The 15,198-nt window shown below is 50.6% G+C and overlaps 1 long non-coding RNA gene across 2 annotated transcripts; it reads left to right on the forward strand.

The window, feature by feature from the left end:
* The first annotated feature begins 62 nt into the window (after positions 1-62).
* Positions 63-14,556, forward strand: LOC139362876 (uncharacterized). Of its 2 annotated transcripts, XR_011622392.1 has the most exons (5): positions 151-336; positions 2,721-2,981; positions 3,093-3,177; positions 5,866-6,042; positions 14,051-14,556. It is a non-coding gene; the product is annotated as an uncharacterized lncRNA (long non-coding RNA). The 2 variants fall into 2 exon arrangements; XR_011622391.1 differs by lacking the exon at positions 2,721-2,981 and having other exon boundaries at positions 63-336.
* Positions 14,557-15,198: the final 642 nt, after the last annotated feature.

Below are 15,198 nucleotides of genomic sequence, written 5' to 3' on the forward strand. Positions count from 1 at the left end.
ACGCGGAGCCGATCGGAACTCGCGGCGGGGCTGCAGGTCTTCCAGGAGCGCTCGTGCGCGGACGCCTGGCCACAGGCCGCCGGGGGGATATAACCGGCAGCTGAGCTGGCCTTTTTGTGTCCGCAAGCTTCGGCCCGGCTGCCGCCGCCCATAAGCTACCGGGAGGAGCTTTACGACTTCCCCGCCTGCAGGGCCGGGCGTAGCAAGGGCCAGACGCGTCACGAGCAGGCGCTGCGCCCCAACCGGCCCGCTCCTGGCGGGCCCGTTGCGGAGAAGCTCCTCAATGGCCAGCGGCAGCTGCAGCCTCGGCCGTGCACTCGCCTCACCTGATCCCGGGTAAGTGCATCCCACAACACCTCCCCCAGCCAGGGCCCGAGGACCCCCGGGAGCGTCCCCCGCCACCTGGCGCAGCTCATCCTGGGCAGGGTAGGCCCCCTCTGAGGTTGCCCCGCAGTAGGGAGCTGCACCGCGGAGCTCGACCTCTCAGGGGCCGTTGTAATCGCATTAAGCCTTTGAAACTTTGTAGCGGTGTAAAAGGGGCTAGAAAACGAAGAAAACATCTTTTTAAAAATATAAGCGATCGGTCGGGCGCGGTGGCCCACGCCTGTAATCCCAGCACTTTGGGAGGTCGAGGCGGGTGGATCACGAGGTCAGGAGTTCAAGACCAGCTTGGCCAGCATGCTGAAACCCCGTCTCTACTAAAAGTACAAAAATTAGCCGGGCGTGGTGGCGGGCGCCTGTAATCGCAGTTACTCCGGAGGCTGAGGCAGAGAATTGTTTGAACCGGGGAGGCGGAGGTTGAAGTGTGCCGAGATCGCACCACTGCACTCCAGCCTGGGCGACAGACCGAGACTTTGTCTAAACGTGTGTGTGTGTGTGTCTGTGTGTGTGTGATCGAGCCCGGCAGGTTGAGATTACACTGAGCCGAGATTATATAAAAGATCAAGCACGGGAGGTTGAGGTTACACTCAGATGAGATTGCCCCGTTGCACTCCAGCCTGTGTGACAGAGGGATACTCTGTCTCTAAAACCTTACATGCAAGTGAGAGCTTTTCTTCCAGCGCTCATGCTCAGACTGAAGAAAGTAATTGGGCCGGGCCCAGTGGCTCACGCCCGTAATCCCATACTTAGGGAGGCCGTGGCGGTGGATCGCTTGAGCTCAGGGGTTCCAGACTAGCTTGGGCAACATGGTGAAACCCTGTCCCTACAAAAATACAAAAAATTAGCTGGGCATGGTGGCACGCGCTTGTAGTCCATGCTGCTTGTAGGGCTGAGGTGGGAGGATCGCTTGAGTCCAGGAGGTCGAGGCTGCACCTCCTGGGCTCAGGCAATCCTTTTCAGACTCCCAAAGTGCGGGGATTACACTGTATTTTAATGCTTTTTTTGAAAATGGAAACTTTTACAGGCAATTCACTTCCTTCAAGCTAATGATAAGGAAATGATGCTATTCTGTTTTGTTTTCTGTTTGTGTGTGTGTATGTGTGTGTTTTCTTTTTTGAGACAGGGTCTTGCTCTGTTGCACAGGCCAGGTGCAGTGGCTCATGCATGCTTCTAATCCCAGCTACACAGAAGGCTGAGGCAGGAGAATCGCTTGAACCCAGGAGGCAGAGGTTGTAGTGAGCCGAGATCGCACCACAACACTAATGCCAACATGCCCAGCTAACTTTAGCATTTTTTAGTAGAGACTGTGTTTCACCATGTTGGCAAGGCTGGTCTTGGACTCCTGACCTCAGGTTATCCACCTGCCTTGGCCTCCCAAAGTGCTAGGATTACAGGCATGAGGCACTGTGCCTGGCTAATTTTTGTATTTTTAGTAGAGGCGGGGTTTCACCATGTTAGCCAGACTGGCGTTGAACTCCTGGCCTTAAGTGATCCACCTGCCTCAGCCTCCCAAAGTGCTGGGACTACAGGTGTGTGCCATCGTGCCCGGGCCCCCTTTATTCCTTACAATCATGCAGTTCTAACTCAGCATTCAGAGGTAGATTTTTCACTTGCAGCAGAGGCAGTAGAGGTTTTGGAAATGCTCCTTGAGGCAGACACTACACCCCGATTTCATGGAGTGCTTTGGGCTGAGCCAAGTCTGCAGTAGGCAGAAGGCTCTGAGAAGTCGTCCCAGCCTGGACAAAGAACAGTTCAGAGCTCTGGGGCACAGGGGTGTGCTCAGCAGGACTGGGTGGACAGGACCTTTGTTGCGAAGGTGAAGAGCACAGGCTTCCAGGAGCAGGTGCCTGACAGACAGGCTTCTTCGGAAGGTAGCCAGAGGAGATGTCTGTTTGCTGGGGCAGGAATTGGAGGGAGCCGCCCAGCCTGGAGAGGTTCAGCCAGGCTGTCACAAGGCTTTGAAACTTCCCATCTGAGAGTCTGCACTCCCTGTTTGCTTGATGCATTAATAAATATCCCACCCAAATCTGCACCCATCCACTCCTGTGTTCAAGAGCTGTTTCAGGGAGTCAACCTCATTTTTGGCAGTGTCCAGCCCACTGACCTCAGCTCTGTGTGCCTGGAAGGGTGGCTCTCCTCTGGGGGGATAGGATTCGGAGGCGGGGGGAGAAAGAGTGGTGTTAGAGAGCTCGGTCTAGGACTAGAGGATCATGTGCCCTTATGTAAAATACATCTCAAGTTAGGGAAGAAAGCAGTGGCTTTATGCTTTGTGTGTGTGTGTGTGTGTGTGTGTGTGTGTGTGTGTGTGTGTGTGTTTTCTTTTGTTTGTTTTGAGACAGGGCTCTATGGACCAGGCTCTATGGATCAGGCTGGACTGCAGTGTGATCCTGGCTCACGGCAACCTTCACCTCCTGGGTTCAAGCAATTCTTGTGCCTCAGCCTCCCAAGTAGCTGGTGTTAAACAGATATGTGCCACCATGCCTGGCTAATTTTTGTATTTGTAGTAGAGACAGGGTTTTGCCATGTTGGCCAGGCTGATCTTGAACTCCCAACCTCAAGTGATCTACCTGCCTTGGCCTCCCGAACTGCTGAGATTAAAGGTGTGAGCCATCGTGCCTGGCCCCGTGTTGTGTTCTGATGGGGGAGGATGGGAGGGTGTTCGAGCCCTTCCTGGACTGACGGAACCTGTGTCTTCTGCCTTCTGTGGACAGGATGGTGATTGCTCATGCCAAAGCCTTGGACCCCTCCCGGCCTGTGACCTTTGTGACCAACTCCAACTATGCAGCGGACAAGGGGGTGAGCCTGGGGGTCCCCACCCCATTTTTCCCCACCTTTGCCTGGGTTTGTCCTGAAGTCTGCTCATGGGAATAGCTGGAAAGGACCATGAGGTGCCAGCCAGGGATTTTTTATTTTGTTTTTTTACTTGAAAAGATAGAGACAGGATCTTGCCATGTTGCCCAGACTGGTCTCGAACTCCTGGGCTCAAGCGATCCTCCTGCCTCAACCTCCCAAAGGGCTGGGGTTACAGGTATGGGCCACCGCACCCAGCTGCAGCCAGTCTGTTTTCAAAGATGGTCTTTGGGTTAATGAGAATTCTCTCCCTGCTTACTCGCCAGGCAGTGTGGCTTTCTGAATCCAGGGAGGCTGGGCATAGGGAGATGGGATTTGTTTGCTCAGTTTGGACTCAGCGTTTTTTGCACTTTGATTTAATAGACTCATAGAATGTCAAAGGTTTAAGGGGGCTTAGAGTTCATCTGGCCCACGCCTGGATGTTCAGAATCTCTAGGGGAATTTTTTTTGAAATGGCAAATCTCTGCATTCTGAGATTCAGTAACTCCAAAGTTGGAACCTGCATTTTCCTTTTTCTTCTGTAGAGGCAAGGTCTTACTCTGTTGCCCTGGCTGGAGTACAGTGGTGCAATCACAGCTCACTGTAGCCTTGAATTCCTGGGCCCAAGAGATCCTCCTGCCTCATCTTTCCCGAGTAACTGGGACTTCAGGTGTGCTGGGCTAATTTTAAATCTTTTTGCAGAGATGGGATTGCACTATATTGCCCAGGCTGGTCTCAAACTCTTGAGCTCAAGTGATCCTCCAGCCTTGGCCTCCCAAAGTGGTGGGATTACAGACACAAGCTGCCATGCCTGGCTGACATTAGCATTTTTTTTTTTTTTTTTTTTTTTTTGAGATGGAGTCTTGCTCTGTTGCCCAGGCTGTAGTGCAATGGTGCAATCTTGGCTTACTGCAACTTCCTCTGCCCGAGTTCAAGCAATTCTCCTGCCTCGGCCTCCAGTGTAGCTGGGATTACAGGCCCACGATACCACGCCTGGCTAATTTTTATATTTTTTAGTAGAGACAGGATTTTGCCATGTTGGCCAGGCTTGTCTCGAACTCCTGACCTCAGGTGATCCACCCACCTTGGCCTCCTAAAGTGCTGGGATTACAGGCATGAGCCACTGCACCCAGCGAGCATTCTTACTAGAAAGTAGTGTGTTCAGGACGCATTAGAAACTAGCCAGTTGGACACAGAAGCATCTGCTGCTCAGCCCTGAGCACCAGTTTGCTGAAGCTGATGGTGGTCCTACTCGGTCATCTCTGCCCTGCTCCTAGGTGGGACTCTTTCAGGCCCTCTGCAGCCCACAGTGCTGCCTCATGAAAGCTGCCTCAAGATTCTCTGTGATGGGCCGGGCTCAGTGGCTCAAGCCTGTAATCCCAGCACTTTGGGAGGCCGAGATGGGCGGATCACGAAGTCAGGAGATCGAGACCATCCTGGATAACACGATGAAACCCCATCTCTACTAAAAAATACAAAAAACTAACCGGGCAAGGCAGCGGGCGCCTGTAGTCCCAGCTACTCAGGAGGCTGAGGCAGGAGAATGGCGTAAACCCAGGAGGCGGAGCTTGCAGTGAGCTGAGATCCGGCCACTGCACTCCAGCCTGGGCGACAGAGCAAGAGTCCGTCTCAAAAAAAAAAAAAAAAAAAAAATTCTCTGTGATGGCCGGGCATAGTGGCTTACACCTGCAATCCCAACATTTTGGGAGGCCAAGGCGGGTGGATCACTTGAGGTCAGGAGTTAGAGAGCAGACCAGCCAACTGGTGAAACCTTGTTTCTACCAAAAATACAAAAAATTAGCTGGATGTGGTGGCACGCACCTGTAATCCCAGCTACCTGGGAGGCTGAGGCATGAGCAGCACTTGATCGTGGGAGGCAGAGGTTGCAGTGAGCCGAGATGATGACACTACATTCTAGCCTGGGCAACAGAGTGAGACTCTGTATCCAAAACAAAACAGAAAAAGATTTTCTGTGAGAATGACTGCATCGGCCCCTCAGGTGGGAGCGCTTCTGCAGGGCAAGGTAAGTCCAGGGCAAGTCCCAGTGATGGGACTGCTGCCTGGAGAGGAGTCAGCTCCAGTGGCGGGGGCCCTCGGCTTTGGCTGAGGACTGCGCGTTGGCAGCTGCTCTGCCTCTCACAGTCCTTTTCAGCTGCGCACGTCAGTGCAGAGTCACAGGCCTGCCTCCTTTGGGCTACTTTGTGACCATGTTTCCTGCCTGTGGGGCAGGGTAATTTCAGGATCTAAATTGGCGAACTTGGATGTTCTCAGTCCCGAGAGGCAGCTCTTCCTCTTCTAGTTTTTTTGTTTGTTTGTTTTGTAGAAATGGGGTCATGCGATGTTGCCCAGGCTGGTCTCAAACTTCCGTGCTGAAGCGATCCTCCCACCTTGGCCTCCCAGTGTGCTGGGATTACAGGCATGAGCTACTGTGCCCTGTTAATTGTCTTACTACTATACTTTTAGAGCTGAGGTCTTGGTGTGTTGCTCAGGCTGGTCTCGAACTCCTGGCCTCAAGCCATCCTCCTGCCTCAGCCTCCCTGAGTGCCTCGATTACATCCTCTTCTTACCTTCCTGCCAGAAGAGCCCCCAAAGCATGTGAGTTCTGAATCATGCAGTCTTCTGGGTGCTGAACGGGCTCTCCTGCTCTGGTCCTAGGCTCCGTATGTGGATGTGATCTGTGTGAACAGCTGCTACTCTTGATATCATGACTGCAGGCACCTGGAATTGATTCAGCTGCAGCTGGCCACCCAGTTTGAGAAGTGGTGTAAGATGTTTCAGAAACCCATTATTCAGAGCAAGTACAGAGCGGAAATGATTGCAGGGTTTCATTAGGTAAGTGCTATTGAACTTTCTGCTTATGTGTTATCTCGGGACAGAGATGTCACTCGCCTCCCCCGGCCTGCCCTGCGCCCACTGCACTGTTCCCCTCACTTCAGCTTTGGGCTCACCTCCCTCTGTCCCGTCCATATTCCCTTCCTGCCAGCAGCCAGGCCTCTGCCCCACTCGCTTGGTCCTCAGAGGTGGCCTCCTTACCAGCCTTGTTTCCAGACAGCCTCCTATCACCCATGCCCAAGTGGTCTCTCTAAAAAATCCAAATTTGTATTTGTTTGCTTTTGAGACCGGGACTCTCTCTGTCACCCAGGCTGGAGTGTGGTGGTGTGATCACTGCTACTGCAACCTAAACTTCCTGGGCCCAAGCGATGCTGCCACCTCAGCCTCCTGAGTAGCGGGGATCATAGGCACATGCCAACATGCCTGGCTAATTTTTTTACTTTCATAGAGATGGGGTCTTGCTGTGTTGCCCAGGCTGATCTTGATTCCTGGGCTCAAGTGTTCCTCCTGTCTCACCCTCACAGAGCACTGGGATTACAGGTGTGAGCCACTGTGCCCGACCACAGATTAAAATTTGGGAGTCCTGTGATTGGCTCCCCCAGGCCCACAGGACAAAGCCGTAATCCCTGGTCAGGACACTCAGTGTCCTCTGCTCTCTCCTGGATTTTCATCCTCTTCTCTCCTCACTCCCAGCCACTCATCTGTTTCCACTGCCCTCGTTGCTCTCCTGCTCTTGCTTGAGCTGTTTCTTCTGTCTGGAATGCCCATGTTGGCACCATAATTGAAGGGGTGGCCTGCCCCTCCACACCTGTGGGCGTTTCTCATTAGGTGGAATGAGAGACTTGAGAAAAGAAATGAGACACAGAGACAAAGTATAGAGAAAGAAAAAGTGGGCCCAGGGGACTGGCGCTCAGCATACAGAGGACCCACGCTGGCACCGGTCTCTGAGTTCCCTTAGTATTTATTGATAATTATCTTTACCATCTTAGAAAAAGGGAAGTGGCAGGATAATAGGATCATCGTAGGGAGAAAGTCAACAGTAAGACATATGAATAAAGATCTCTGTGACATAAGTTTAAGGAAAAGTGCTGTGCCTTGATACGCATATGCAAACATCTCCATAAACCTTTTTAGTGGATGAAGAGCAGCATTGGCTAGCAAGTCCCACCTTTCGCCCTAAGGCGGTTTTCTCCTTTCTCAGTAAACAGAACATACAATTGGGTTTTACACCAAGATGTTCCATTGCCCAGGGTCGGGCAGGAGACAGATGCTTTTCTCTATCTCAACTGCCAAGAGGCCTTCTTTCCTCTTATACTAATCCTCCTCAGCACAGACCCTTCACGGGTGTCAGGCTGGGGGACGATTAGGTCTTTCCCTTCCCATGAGGCCATATTTCAGACTATCACATGGGGAGAAACCTTGGACAATACCTAGCTTTCCTAGGCAGAGGTCCCTGCGAACTTTGGCAGTGTACGCGTCCCTGGGTACTTGAGATTAAGAGAATGGTGATGACTTTTAACCAGCAAGCTGCCTTCAGGCACTTGTTTAACAAAGCACACCCTGCACAGCCCAAAATCCTTTAAACCTTGAGTCACCACAGCACGTGTCTCTTGCAAGGACAAGGTTGGCGGTAGGCTCACAGATTAACAGCATCTCAAATGCAGAACAAAATGGAGTCTCTTATGTCTACTTCTTTCTACATAGACACGGTAACAGTCTGATCTCTCTTTTCCCCACAATAATCACCAACTAAAATATCCTTTTCTTTTTCTTTATGTTTTTGGAGATAGGTTCTTGCTATGTTGCCCAGGCTGGTCTCGAATTCCTGGACTCAATTGATCTTCCTGCCTTGGCCTCCCAAAGGGCTGAGGTTAGAGGTGGGATCCACTGTGCTAGCCTTTTTTGTTTTTGTTTTTCACAGGATCTTACTCTGTTGTCCAGGCTGGAGTGCAGTGGTGTCATCATAGCTCACTGCGGCCTTAAATCCCTGGGCTGAAGTGATTCCCCCACCTCAGCCTCCTGAGTAGCTGGGACAACAGACATGAACCACCATGGGCAGCCTATTTGTAAAATTTTGGGGGCCAGGCGCCATGACTCACACCTGTAGTCCTAGCACTTTGGGAGGCTGAGGTGGGCAGATCACGATGTCAGGAGTTCGAAACTGGCCTGGCTAACATGGTGAAAGCCCGTCTCTACTAAAGATACAAACAATTAGCCGGACAGAGGTTGCAGTTAGCCGAAATTGCGCGATTGCACTCCAGCCTGGGTGACAGGGCGAGACTCCGTATCAAAAAAAATTTTTTTTTTTTTTTTTGTAGAGATGGAGTCTCACTCTCAAGCTGATCTTGAGCTCCTGGCCTTAGTGATTCTCACCTTGGACTCTCAAAGTACTGGGAATACGAGCGTGAGTCACACGATGCATGACTGAAAAGATTTCTGTTCACTGGCCGAGTCTCCTCACAGCTGTCCCGCCGTGGGGAGGTTTACCCCACCTGCTCCAGGCTGAGGGAGGCTTCCCCGTGCTCTGCCCCTGTTGCAGCCCGAACCTGGCTCTCCCAGCGTTCTCGCCAGGCACTGTCATTATTTCTTTGCCTCTCTTTGACTGGACTGGGGCTCAGGAGAGAGAAAGAGTTCTTTTTATTGTTGCTTCCCAGGTACTCTGCGATGTCTGACACAGCACGTGCTAAATAATAGTAGCTGGGAGTGCACCACTACACCTGGCTAATTTTTGTATTTTTAGTAGAGATGGGGTTTCACCATGTTGGCCAGGCTGATCTCAAACTCCTGACCTTGTGATCCGCCCACCTCAGCCTCCCAAAGTGCTGGGATTACAGGTGTGAGCCACTGTTCCAAGCGTGTTTTCCAAATTTCTGAGCAATCTAGGCACACACAATTTGGAATGAAAGGCAGATAGCCTGTGTGCCTGCCTGGCTAGATCGTAAACTGCAGCCCTCAGACTGCAGAAGAAGAAACTTGTAGATTTTCTGGGTCATTCTCCACCATTTAACACAAAAAGAGATGCAGGCCAGTCATGGTGACTTATGCCTGCAACACTAGCACTTTGGGAGGCTGAGGTGAGAGGACTGCTGTTGACCAAGAGTTCGAGACCAACCTGGCCAACACAATGAGACTGCATATCTTAAAAAAAAAAAAAAAAAAAAAAGAGAGAGAGAGAGAGAGAGATGCAGCAAAGGGTGCCCTTTTCTACATAGGGGCCTCTGTTGCCCAGGCTGGAGTGTACTGGCATGATAGTGATCACAGTTCACTGCAGCCTCAAACTGCTGGGCTCAGGTCATCCTCCTTCCTTGGCCTCCTGAGTAGCTGAGACTACAGGTGCACACCACCACCTAGCTAATTTTTTTTTTTTCTTTTTACAAGACAGGGTCTCAGTATATTTCCCAAGCTGGTGTTAAACTCCTGGCCTCAAGCAATCCTCCTATCTCAGCCTCCCAAAGTGCTGGAATTACAGGCATGAGCCACTGTGGTATAGTTATCTTTTTTTTTTTTTGAGATGGAGTTTCTCTTGTCTCCAGGGCTGGAGTGCAATGACCCAGTCTCAGCTCACTGCAACCTCCGCCCACCAGGTTCAAGTGATTCTCCTGCCTCAGCCTCCTGAGTAGCTGGGATTACAGGCACCTGCCACCAAGCCTGGCTAATTTTTTGTCTTTACAGAGACGGGTTTCACCATGTTGGCCAGACTGGTCTTGAACTCCCGACCTCAGGTGATTCAACTGCCTAAGCCTCCCAAAGTGCTGGGATTCCAGGCGTGAGCCACTGTGCCTGGCCCCTGGTACATTTTTCGGCAACACTTTTCTGCCTTTGAAAGGGGCTGAATGCACACCTTCTCGCTGAAAAGCCAAGATGTAAAGGCAGTATGACAAGTGGAAATCCAATCTCCACAACTCACTGGGTAATCAGAGATAAGTTCTGGGTCTTGCTGAGTTGTTTCTCTGCCCCTAAATTGGGGTCCAGGAGAACTCCCTTGCTCAAGGCCCTACTTTGGGCTGCTGTGAGAATCCCATGTGGCCACGCAGGTGAAGGGCCATCAATGTGGCCTCTGGTTTTCCTCAGGAATTCTCCTCGTGGCAGATTCCACAGCTTCCTCGGCCACGTGTGGTGGCTTATGCCTATAATCCCAGCACTTCTGGAGGCCAAGGCAGGTGGGTCACCTGAGGTGAGCAGTATGAGACCAGCCTGGCCAACATGGCGAAATCTCATCTCTACTAAAAATGCAAAAAATTAGCTGGGCATGGTGGCAGATGCCTGTAATCCCAGCTACTCAGGAGGCTGAGGTAGGAGAATCACTTGAATCCGAGAGGTAGAGTTTGCAGTGAGCCAAGATCATGCCACTGCACTCCAGCCTGGGCAATAAGAGTCTCCAAAAAAATAAATAAAAATTTAAAAAAACACACAAAAATTAGCCAGGCGTGGTCACACGCCTGTAGTGTCAGCTACTCGGAAGTCTGAGGCAGGAGAATCGCCTAAACCTCGGAGGTGGAGGTTGCAGTGAGCTGAGATCGTACCACTGCCCTCCAGCCTGTGCGACCGAGAGACGCTCCGTCTGATTGTTTAAAAAAAAAAAAAAAAAGATGCCGCAGCCTCTAGATGTCAATTTCCTGTGCTCCTGACAGCCCTGGAAGCCCTCCTAGGTGCGTTTAGGGCCTACCCCCCACCCCTCAACTGAGCCAGCACCCACAGGCCAAGGGACCAGCTGCCATTGCTCCTACCGGCAGCTCAGGCCAAAGCCAGCAGAGACAAGCTCTTTACAACCCTCACTCCCTCCTCTGTGGGGACAGACAGGGCCTGTGAAAGACTCCAATCACTCCAGCTTCCAGTGATCCTACAGCCTTTCTGCTATACCCAATCTCTAAAGGAGAGCTGAAAAATAACAACATATGCATTCTCTCATCCCCAGTGCCCCTACCCTGGGATGGGGTGCTAAGGGGCAGCCAGGCCCCTCAGATGTCCAGCTGGGATCAAACTGGCAGAGCCCATCAACAGATGAGTGGATAAACAAAAATGTGGTGTGTATATATTATGGAATACTACTCAGCCTAAAAAAAAAAAAAAAAAAAAAAATGAGGCCGGGTGTGGTGGCTCACACCTGTAATCCCAGCACTTTGGGAGGCTAAGGCAGGTGGATCACTTGAGGCCAGGAGTTTGAGACCAGCCTGACAAACATGGTGAAATCCCATCTCTACTAAAATTACAAAAATGAGCCAGGCGTGGTGGCACATGCCTGTAGTCCCAGCAACTAGGGAGGCTGAGGTAGGAGGATCACTTGAACCCAGGAGACAGAGGTTGTAGTGAGCCAAGATCATGCCACTGCATTCTAGCCTGGGTGACAGAACAAGATTTCATCTATGAATGAATGCATGAATGAATGAATGAAATAGAGGCTGGGTGAGGTGGTTCATGTCTGAAGTCCCAGCACTTTGGGAGGCCAAGACAGGAGGATTGCTTGAGGCCAGGAATTCGACACCAGCCTGGGCAACATAATGAGACCCCCATCTCTACGAAAAATTTAAAAATTAGCCGGGTGTGGTGGTGCACACCTGTAGTCTTGGGACTACTTGGGAGGCTGAGGTGGGAGGATTGCTTGAAACTGGGAGGCCAAGGCTGCAGTGAATCATGTACTGCTGCACTCCAGCCTGGGTGACAGAGAAAGATCCTGTCTCCAAAACAGAAAGAATGATGTCTTTTGCAGCAACTTGGATGAAACTGGAGGCCATTGTCCTTAGTGAAGTAACTCAGGAACAGAAAACCAAATGCTGCACATTCTCACCAATAAGTGGGGGTTAAGCTATGGGTACGCAAAGACATACAGAGTGGGGACATTGGAGATTCAGAAGGAGGATGATGTTAGGTGGTGACGGATGAAAAACTACTTATTGGATACAAAGTACACTACTTAGGTGACAGATGCTGTAAAATCCTAGACTTCACCACCATAGAATTCTTCCATGTCTCCAAAAACCACTTGTACCCTTCAAGCTATTGAAATGGAAAAACTTAAAAATAAACTTTTGCGGCTGGGCACGGTATCTCACGCCTGTAATCCCAGCACTTTGGGAGGCCGAGGCGGTCAGATCACGAGGTCAGGAGATCGAGACCATCCTGGCTAACACGGTGAAACACTCTACTAAAAATACAAAAAATTAGCCAGGTTTGGCAGGTGCCTATAGTCCCAGTTACTTGGGAGGCTGAGGCAGGAGAATGGTGTGAACCTGGGAGGCGGAGCTTACAGGGAGCCGAGATAGTGCCACTGCACTCCAGCCTGGGGGACAGAGCGAGACTCCATTTCAAAAAATAAAAATAAATAAGTAAATTTTTGCCAGGGCACAGTGGCTCATGCCTGTAATCCTAACACTTTGGGAGACTGAGGCAGGTGGATCACCTGGGGTCAGGAGTTCGAGATCAGCCTGGCCAACATGGCGAAACCCTGTCTCTACTAAAAACTTAGCTGGGCACGGTGGCATGCGCCTGCCATTTCAGCTACTGTAGGGGCTGAGGCAGGAGAATCGCTGGGAGGTGGAGGTTGCAGTGAGCCAAGATTGTGCTACTGCACTCCAGTCTGGGTGACAGAGCGAGACTCCATCTCAAAAATAAATAAATAAAAATTTTTTTTGAGACAGTCTTGCTCAGTTTCCCAAGTTGAAGGGCAGCGGTGCTGTCAACCTCCTGGGCTCAAGTGATCCTCTCACCTCAGCCTCCTGAATACCTTGGACGACAGGCTCGTGCCATCACACCTGGCTAATTTTTGTAATTTTTGCAGGGATGGGGTCTTACTATGTTGCCTAAGCTGGTCTTGAACTCCAGGCTCAATTGACCCTCCTTCCTTGGCCTCCCAGCTAACTGGGACTACAGGCACGCACCACCATACCTGGCTAATTTTTTATTTGTTGTAGAGGTGGGCTGTCATTATATTGCCCAGGCTGGTCTCAAACTCCTGGCCTCAAGCAGTCCTCCTACCTTGGTCTCCCAAAATGCTGGGATTACAGGTGTGAGCCACCGCATCTGGCCAAAATTTTTTTTAAAAAAGAAAAACTAGTGGCCGGGAATGGTGGCTCACACCTGTAATCCCAGCACTTTGGGAGACCAAGGCAGGTGGATCTCCTGAGGTCAGGAGTTCGAGACCAGCCTGGCCAACATGGTAACCCCCGTCTCTACTAAAAATACAAAACTTAGCCAAGTGTGGTAGCTCTTGCCTGTAATCCCAGCTACTCAGGAGGCTGAGGCAGGAGAATCGCTTGAATTTGGGGGACAGTGGTTTCAGTGAGCCGAGATCGTGCCACTGCTCTTTAGCCTGGGTGTCAGAGTAAGACTCTGTCCCATAAATAAATAGAAAAAATAAATTGGCAGAGCCACACAGAGTGTAAGAAACTAATCAGATCTGTTCAGCTGGAAAAACAGTTTTGCACAACTGTGTCCATTTTCCCCCCATGGAGTTTCACACCTTGATGCAAACGGGGAGATTGTGGGAAAGTGGAATTAATGTTAATTTGCATTTCTGACCTTGGAGGGGTAGGTGAAATGCACCTTCTTTTCTATGGCATAGATAAGACAGTGGCACTCTGAGAGGCTCAAAAGGAAGCTTCCTCCCCCAAAAGCCATCCCCAGCATAACCTGTAAAACAAAAATGGCGCATCTCAGAAGGACCTTGGTGGTGTCGTTGGAAGGTTGATCAACAAGAATGACACCTGCAAGCTGTAATTGCACTTGCATTCCCTGAAATACGGTAGGTGCCCCATAAACATCTGATGGGATGAATTAATAAGCGAATGAGCTCTTTACTCAATGGTCCAACCCCAAACCAGCATCCCTCAACCAGTCCTTCCATAACCATCTAGGTGAGGGGGGGTTGTTAATGGAAAAAGGTAAGAACAAAATTTTCAAACTCCCCTGTTGGCTTCATAATAATTCATGCTCATCTGCATCTAACAAAATATGGAAGCAATTTTACAGGAACATTTTGTGCTTTAGCGATTCATTTAACTCTTTCCTCCAGGGGGCAAGTCGTATATCCTCATCCAGATATGTGGGAAGTTCCGTGAATACATCTGCAAATATCTTATGATGAGATGCTCTTCTCCCCGCCGGGCGCCTGACTGTAGTGAAAGGAAGCTTGAACGTGAACACCAACCGGGCTTACGCTGACCTCCTCTCCTACCCATGGTTTCGTGCCCCTGTGTCTGTCCCACTGCCAAAGTACTGAAATTACTAGAGGAGGTGAGCGCTGAAGTCAATGTCCTCAGAGCCAAGGATATTGTCCTCTAGAGCCAAGTCCACCCCTTTACTTGGCAGGGCCTCCAAGAGATGAGCTGCTGTCCACCCCATCAGCCCTCACCACCAGACCACCAGGAAGGACAGACGCTCAGGTGCCAGAGCTGCTGCCACCGTCCCCCAAGACACCACAAACAGTCCCTTCACTGTTTCCAACTGTGTCCGCCTCTGCGCGCTGCCCCCAAACTCCTTGCAGATTTGAAAACTGAGGAATAAAAATGAGCAACACTTGCCCTGAGCCGCCTATTGCTCCATTCACATCCTGATTTTCTGGGTCACCAATTTTCCAGTTTTTTTTTAAATTAAACTTTTCATTTTCAGATGATTGTAGATTCACATGTGGTTGTAAGAAGTACTACAGAGAGCTCTTGAACTGTCTTCCCTGGTTCCCCTGCAGTGGTAGCATCTTGCAAAACTATAGTACAATATTGGGTTATCTTTTTGTGGTTGTTTTGTTTTGTTTTGCTATGAGATGGAGTCTCGCCCTGTCTGGAGGCTGGGGTGCAGTGGCATGATCTCAGCTCACTGCAACCTCCACCTCCCAGGTTCAAGCAATTCTCCTGCGTCATAATCCCAGGGAGCTGGGATTACAGGTGCCCGCCACCACACCTGGCTAATGTTTTTGTATTTTTAGTAGAGACGGGGTTTCACCATGTTGGCCAGGCAGGTTTCAAACTGCTGACCTCAGGTGATCTGCCCGCTTTGGCCTCCCAAAGTGTTAGGATTACAGGCGTGAATCACTGTGCCTGGCCCAATTTTTTTTTTTTTTTGGTAGAGGGCCTTACTCTGTCACCCAGGCTGGAGTGTAGTGGCACAATCATAGCTCACTGCAACCTCTACCTCCTGGTCTCAAGCAGTCCTCCCCAGTCAGCC

Source organism: Macaca nemestrina, chromosome 4, assembly GCF_043159975.1.
Source record: "Macaca nemestrina isolate mMacNem1 chromosome 4, mMacNem.hap1, whole genome shotgun sequence".
NCBI lineage: Eukaryota > Metazoa > Chordata > Mammalia > Primates > Cercopithecidae > Macaca > Macaca nemestrina.